The sequence below is a fragment of the Chiloscyllium punctatum genome, chromosome 18 (genome assembly GCF_047496795.1).
Source record: "Chiloscyllium punctatum isolate Juve2018m chromosome 18, sChiPun1.3, whole genome shotgun sequence".
NCBI classification, from domain to species: Eukaryota; Metazoa; Chordata; class Chondrichthyes; order Orectolobiformes; family Hemiscylliidae; genus Chiloscyllium; species Chiloscyllium punctatum.
In genome coordinates, this window is record NC_092756.1 from 62,015,930 (window position 1) to 62,023,172 (window position 7,243).

Here is a 7,243-nt window from a genome sequence, read left to right on the forward strand (position 1 = left end):
AGTGCACCACGGATTCCTCAACTAGTCTGTCTGTCAAATGTATCCCAAAGTCGTCTCTGAAAGACCTCATTTGGAAGGTGTCTGTCGTTATTCAACGTGTGAGAATTGGCACCAGAGGTCCTGAATCATGTTTTGGAGCAGTTCGCACGTTAGTGGCTCATTCAATCAGCAACAGCAATGAAAGAAATTCCACTCTCAGAGGAACCTCTGGACCTGTGCTTTCATAGCGTCGCTTGTATTAAGGTGCGCCCCGAGATCTAAGCCAGGTTGGAACGGAAACGGAGGAATCGACAGAGAGGCTACAGAATGACATCGCATCCATTTGGTTTTCATTAAATCACTGACGAGCAGGAAAATGTAAACGGGGAGGGCGAGTGGGGAAGTGAGGCAGTTGCAGCTCTGGAGAAAGTCCTTCGTTGTGATTCACTCAGCAACCAGAGACGTGACGGTGACTCCAGGCGTGAGAGCTCTTCACATCGTGAACAAAAAGCAATCAAGGGCAGTTAGCACCTCTTCCAGAGTGGGGGTGGGGTGAGGTAATTACCTTTTGACTTCTGTTACTATGTTCGGAAACTGCCTTTTGGATTGAGGTGAAGAGAACCTGCATTTCTAAAAAGCACCATGGAACTTGTTAAACTTTATTGAGTCGCTTTTTCTCATCGATTCCCACACAGGTTTCCAACTCAGTTGGTATCCATGAGGCTCATGTCCAGGTGCAATCTGCAGCAAATTGCACGGTTAGGTAAAAGGCAAGGAAAGTGGCATCTCGAACCGGCCCCGAGGTCAGACCTTCCTCACAATGTAATCTGTCCTTCTCGGATTGTAATGCTACCTCCGGTTTTAGGGTGGAACATTCTTTGGGAACCTTATTCTGCAAAACAGACACAGTGACTGAAACTATGCTGCACGGTATGATTTGGGACACGGCCTGCTCAGCTTTGTGCATTTCCCCTGTAGTCCGGTGTGTTTCAAAAACGTGTAAACGTGAAAGTTGTCCTGTTTCGAGCAATGGGTGAAATCATTGAGCAAAGCAAGAATCGAAATTGCAGTAATGTCAAGTAGCTCATGGTAATTTGACCCAATCATAACCGATCATATATTCTCACGCACTCACAGATACATCTGTAGCTGAATCGAGTCTGAGAAGATAGACTCAGTTTACCAGTGATTTTTGTCTGGATTGATGGGCTATCGTTAACTGCTGAGAAATTGATATTGTAGACGGGCACATCCCAGCAGCTGTGCGAGTCGGAGAGGGATCATGGAACCCTTTTCACGTGAGTTTACATCTGTTGTTATGCAGGAACACAATTGGAAGTGCAAGAAAATGGAGTCGTGGGCGTGTTGGTAGTGTGGCCGAGCGGTCTAAGGCGCTGGATTAAGGCTCCAGCCTCGCCAGAGGCGTGGGTTCGGATCCCACCGCTGCCATTTCTGCGGAGCAGCTAGTTTAAATGCTGTTTCGATCCCCTGCGGCATTTCTGTTTAAAACAGAAGCAAAATGAGTTTGCTTCCCGGGGAATTGATTGTGGTGTTGGTAAGTGCCGAATTTTCCAAAGTGTCTGTGCTGTCATGATCGTGTTCGCCTCCCGCGCGGAAAATCGCCAGCGGCTCTACTGTTGCTTTCTGTTCAAGGCAAGTTGAGCTTTTACTGGAACCGAATGGAGACTGCTATTTCATCGTTGTTGCGAAACAGAGTCCTACGGTGACTCGACTCGTCGTTATTTGGTTTTCTGGCCAATGAGAAAATCGTTCCAATGTATTTCGATGTCATATGTTATTGAATTTCTCCCACTTCCTTCATTTCAGTCCTGGAGTCATCAGAAGGGAAAGGTCATCTAATCGAGACTGTGATTGGTGAAATTCACTTTTTATGGCCCATTCTTATTATGTTCTTTTTTTGTCTCTTTGCAGCATTGTCTGGGAAGTGGTGGTGCACTCAGGCTCCAGTATGTTTGAAAGAGTAGTTTGGAATTGCCCTGTTGTTAGTTGTGTGATTACGTTATGGCTCATGCCCCCTGACTGTCTCACATTTAGCATTCATGCTCGCTGTGTCTGAAAATGCATTTGGTTTTCCCGTTTTGTTTGTGTTCCGTGTTAAATGCTTTCTGTTTTGCGATTCGCTCAATACATTACGAATTAACAGGGTTTCTGAGGTAACTTCCAGCTGCAAAAATCCTCAACTGAGAATCTGGGAAATTTTCACGGAGTATGGTCAGTCGGAGCAAAAGTAAGGAAGTCGTTCGTTTCTGCAGTGTTTCACAATGCTACCTTTCCCGTGAGCAGTCGAACAGACGAAAAGATTTTGCCACAGACTGCGACGGTAAGCTCCGCAAAAACGTAATTCTTTAAAGCAGGTGTAAGCGACACAACGTTATTGGGGTACACCGCGTGGAAACAGATACTTCGGTGTATCTCGTCCATGCTCACCACATAGCCAAAATTAAACAAGTCCCATTAAACAACGAGCTAACGGAAACAGAAAGGTGAAAGGTCGAATGGCTTCAACTTTCAGTGCTGGATGCCACTGAGCTGCAGCGGGGACGGACGGGGCTTGTTTCTGTAGTGTAGTGGTCATCACGTTCGCCTTACACGCGAAAGGTCCCCAGTTCGAAACTGGGCAGAAGCTCCTTTGCTCTTCAACTGCAGCCTTTGACGTCGACAAGAACGGAGCTTTCTTGCCTGCTTTCCCATGTGCAAACCTGCCTTCGAGTTTGCTCGAATAAATCGTCGCTCGTAGTGCAATGCAATGCCGCTCCGTTTAATTACTGTGCAAAAGCATTGTAAAGTTTTTCTCCAACCTGGTTCTGATCATATGCCATTCTGTTTGAGAGTGTAGTTACCCCCTTCTGATCCTTCCACGAAAAGCATTACCGCATTCGCATTCCTTGCGCAGGCGGCCCGGTTCAAAGACAGGGAAGAAGCTGATGTGCTGGTGTCACAGTGCACCACGGATTCCTCAACTAGTCTGTCTGTCAAATGTATCCCAAAGTCGTCTCTGAAAGACCTCATTTGGAAGGTGTCTGTCGTTATTCAACGTGTGAGAATTGGCACCAGAGGTCCTGAATCATGTTTTGGAGCAGTTCGCACGTTAGTGGCTCATTCAATCAGCAACAGCAATGAAAGAAATTCCACTCTCAGAGGAACCTCTGGACCTGTGCTTTCATAGCGTCGCTTGTATTAAGGTGCGCCCCGAGATCTAAGCCAGGTTGGAACGGAAACGGAGGAATCGACAGAGAGGCTACAGAATGACATCGCATCCATTTGGTTTTCATTAAATCACTGACGAGCAGGAAAATGTAAACGGGGAGGGCGAGTGGGGAAGTGAGGCAGTTGCAGCTCTGGAGAAAGTCCTTCGTTGTGATTCACTCAGCAACCAGAGACGTGACGGTGACTCAGGCGTGAGAGCTCTTCACATCGTGAACAAAAAGCAATCAAGGGCAGTTAGCACCTCTTCCGGAGTGGGGGTGGGGTGAGGTAATTACCTTTTGACTTCTGTTACTATGTTCGGAAACTGCCTTTTGGATTGAGGTGAAGAGAACCTGCATTTCTAAAAAGCACCATGGAACTTGTTAAACTTTATTGAGTCGCTTTTTCTCATCGATTCCCACACAGGTTTCCAACTCAGTTGGTATCCATGAGGCTCATGTCCAGGTGCAATCTGCAGCAAATTGCACGGTTAGGTAAAAGGCAAGGAAAGTGGCATCTCGAACCGGCCCCGAGGTCAGACCTTCCTCACAATGTAATCTGTCCTTCTCGGATTGTAATGCTACCTCCGGTTTTAGGGTGGAACATTCTTTGGGAACCTTATTCTGCAAAACAGACACAGTGACTGAAACTATGCTGCACGGTATGATTTGGGACACGGCCTGCTCAGCTTTGTGCATTTCCCCTGTAGTCCGGTGTGTTTCATGTTCCGTGTAAACGTGAAAGTTGTCCTGTTTCGAGCAATGGGTGAAATCATTGAGCAAAGCAAGAATCGAAATTGCAGTAATGTCAAGTAGCTCATGGTAATTTGACCCAATCATAACCGATCATATATTCTCACGCACTCACAGATACATCTGTAGCTGAATCGAGTCTGAGAAGATAGACTCAGTTTACCAGTGATTTTTGTCTGGATTGATGGGCTATCGTTAACTGCTGAGAAATTGATATTGTAGACGGGCACATCCCAGCAGCTGTGCGAGTCGGAGAGGGATCATGGAACCCTTTTCACGTGAGTTTACATCTGTTGTTATGCAGGAACACAATTGGAAGTGCAAGAAAATGGAGTCGTGGGCGTGTTGGTAGTGTGGCCGAGCGGTCTAAGGCGCTGGATTAAGGCTCCAGTCTCGACAGAGGCGTGGGCTCGAATCCCACCGCTGCCATTTCTGCGGAGCCGCTAGTTTAAATGCTGTTTTGATCCCCTGCGGCATTTCTGTTTAAAACAGAAGCAAAATGAGTTTGCTTCCCGGGGAATTGTTTGTGGTGTTGGTAAGTGCCGAATTTTCCAAAGTGTCTGTGCTGTCATGATCGTGTTCGCCTCCCGCGCGGAAAATCGCCAGCAGCTCTACTGTTGCTTTCTGTTCAAGGCAAGTTGAGCTTTTACTGGAACCGAATGGAGACTGCTATTTCATCGTTGTTGTGAAACAGAGTCCTACGGTGACTCGACTCGTCGTTATTTGGTTTTCTGGCCAATGAGAAAATCGTTCCAATGTATTTCGATGTCATATGTTATTGAATTTCTCCCACTTCCTTCATTTCAGTCCTGGAGTCATCAGAAGGGAAAGGTAATCTAATCGAGACTGTGATTGGTGAAATTCACTTTTTATGGCCCATTCTTATTATGTTCTTTTTTTGTCTCTTTGCAGCATTGTCTGGGAAGTGGTGGTGCACTCAGGCTCCAGTATGTTTGAAAGAGTAGTTTGGAATTGCCCTGTTGTTAGTTGTGTGATTACGTTATGGCTCATGCCCCCTGACTGTCTCACATTTAGCATTCATGCTCGCTGTGTCTGAAAATGCATTTGGTTTTCCCGTTTTGTTTGTGTTCCGTGTTAAATGCTTTCTGTTTTGCGATTCGCTCAATACATTACGAATTAACAGGGTTTCTGAGGTAACTTCCAGCTGCAAAAATCCTCAACTGAGAATCTGGGAAATTTTCACGGAGTATGGTCAGTCGGAGCAAAAGTAAGGAAGTCGTTCGTTTCTGCAGTGTTTCACAATGCTACCTTTCCCGTGAGCAGTCGAACAGACGAAAAGATTTTGCCACAGACTGCGACGGTAAGCTCCGCAAAAACGTAATTCTTTAAAGCAGGTGTAAGCGACACAACGTTATTGGGGTACACCGCGTGGAAACAGATACTTCGGTGTATCTCGTCCATGCTCACCACATAGCCAAAATTAAACAAGTCCCATTAAACAACGAGCTAACGGAAACAGAAAGGTGAAAGGTCGAATGGCTTCAACTTTCAGTGCTGGATGCCACTGAGCTGCAGCGGGGACGGACGGGGCTTGTTTCTGTAGTGTAGTGGTCATCACGTTCGCCTTACACGCGAAAAGTCCCCAGTTCGAAACTGGGCAGAAGCTGCTTTGCTCTTCAACTGCAGCCTTTGACATCGACAAGAACGGAGCTTTCTTGCCTGCTTTCCCATGTGCAAACCTGCCTTCGAGTTTGCTCGAATAAATCGTCGCTCGTAGTGCAATGCAATGCCGCTCCGTTTAATTACTGTGCAAAAGCATTGTAAAGTTTTTCTCCAACCTGGTTCTGATCATATGCCATTCTGTTTGAGAGTGTAGTTACCCCCTTCTGATCCTTCCACGAAAAGCATTACCGCATTCGCATTCCTTGCGCAGGCGGCCCGGTTCAAAGACAGGGAAGAAGCTGATGTGCTGGTGTCACAGTGCACCACGGATTCCTCAACTAGTCTGTCTGTCAAATGTATCCCAAAGTCGTCTCTGAAAGACCTCATTTGGAAGGTGTCTGTCGTTATTCAACGTGTGAGAATTGGCACCAGAGGTCCTGAATCATGTTTTGGAGCAGTTCGCACGTTAGTGGCTCATTCAAGCAGCAACAGCATTGAAAGAAATTCCACTCTCAGAGGAACCTCTGGACCCGTGCTTTCATAGCGTCGCTTGTATTAAGGTGCGCCCCGAGATCTAAGCCAGGTTGGAACGGAAACGGAGGAATCGACAGAGAGGCTACAGAATGACATCGCATCCATTTGGTTTTCATTAAATCACTGACGAGCAGGAAAATGTAAACGGGGAGGGCGAGTGGGGAAGTGAGGCAGTTGCAGCTCTGGAGAAAGTCCTTCGTTGTGATTCACTCAGCAACCAGAGACGTGACGGTGACTCAGGCGTGAGAGCTCTTCACATCGTGAACAAAAAGCAATCAAGGGCAGTTAGCACCTCTTCCAGAGTGGGGGTGGGGTGAGGTAATTACCTTTTGACTTCTGTTACTATGTTCGGAAACTGCCTTTTGGATTGAGGTGAAGAGAACCTGCATTTCTAAAAAGCACCATGGAACTTGTTAAACTTTATTGAGTCGCTTTTTCTCATCGATTCCCACACAGGTTTCCAACTCAGTTGGTATCCATGAGGCTCATGTCCAGGTGCAATCTGCAGCAAATTGCACGGTTAGGTAAAAGGCAAGGAAAGTGGCATCTCGAACCGGCCCCGAGGTCAGACCTTCCTCACAATGTAATCTGTCCTTCTCGGATTGTAATGCTACCTCCGGTTTTAGGGTGGAACATTCTTTGGGAACCTTATTCTGCAAAACAGACACAGTGACTGAAACTATGCTGCACGGTATGATTTGGGACACGGCCTGCTCAGCTTTGTGCATTTCCCCTGTAGTCCGGTGTGTTTCATGTTCCGTGTAAACGTGAAAGTTGTCCTGTTTCGAGCAATGGGTGAAATCATTGAGCAAAGCAAGAATCGAAATTGCAGTAATGTCAAGTAGCTCATGGTAATTTGACCCAATCATATCCGATCATATATTCTCACGCACTCACCGATACATCTGTAGCTGAATCGAGTCTGAGAAGATAGACTCAGTTTACCAGTGATTTTTGTCTGGATTGATGGGCTATCGTTAACTGCTGAGAAATTGATATTGTAGACGGGCACATCCCAGCAGCTGTGCGAGTCGGAGAGGGATCATGGAACCCTTTTCACGTGAGTTTACATCTGTTGTTATGCAGGAACACAATTGGAAGTGCAAGAAAATGGAGTCGTGGGCGTGTTGGTAGTGTGGCCGAGCGGT

The 7,243-nt window shown here is 46.6% G+C and overlaps 1 non-coding gene across 1 annotated transcript; it reads left to right on the top strand.

Annotated features, from left to right (window-relative positions):
- The first annotated feature begins 2,553 nt into the window (after window positions 1-2,553).
- On the top strand, window positions 2,554-2,626 carry trnav-uac (transfer RNA valine (anticodon UAC)). The gene has a single exon. It is a non-coding gene; the product is annotated as a tRNA-Val (tRNA).
- Window positions 2,627-7,243: the final 4,617 nt, after the last annotated feature.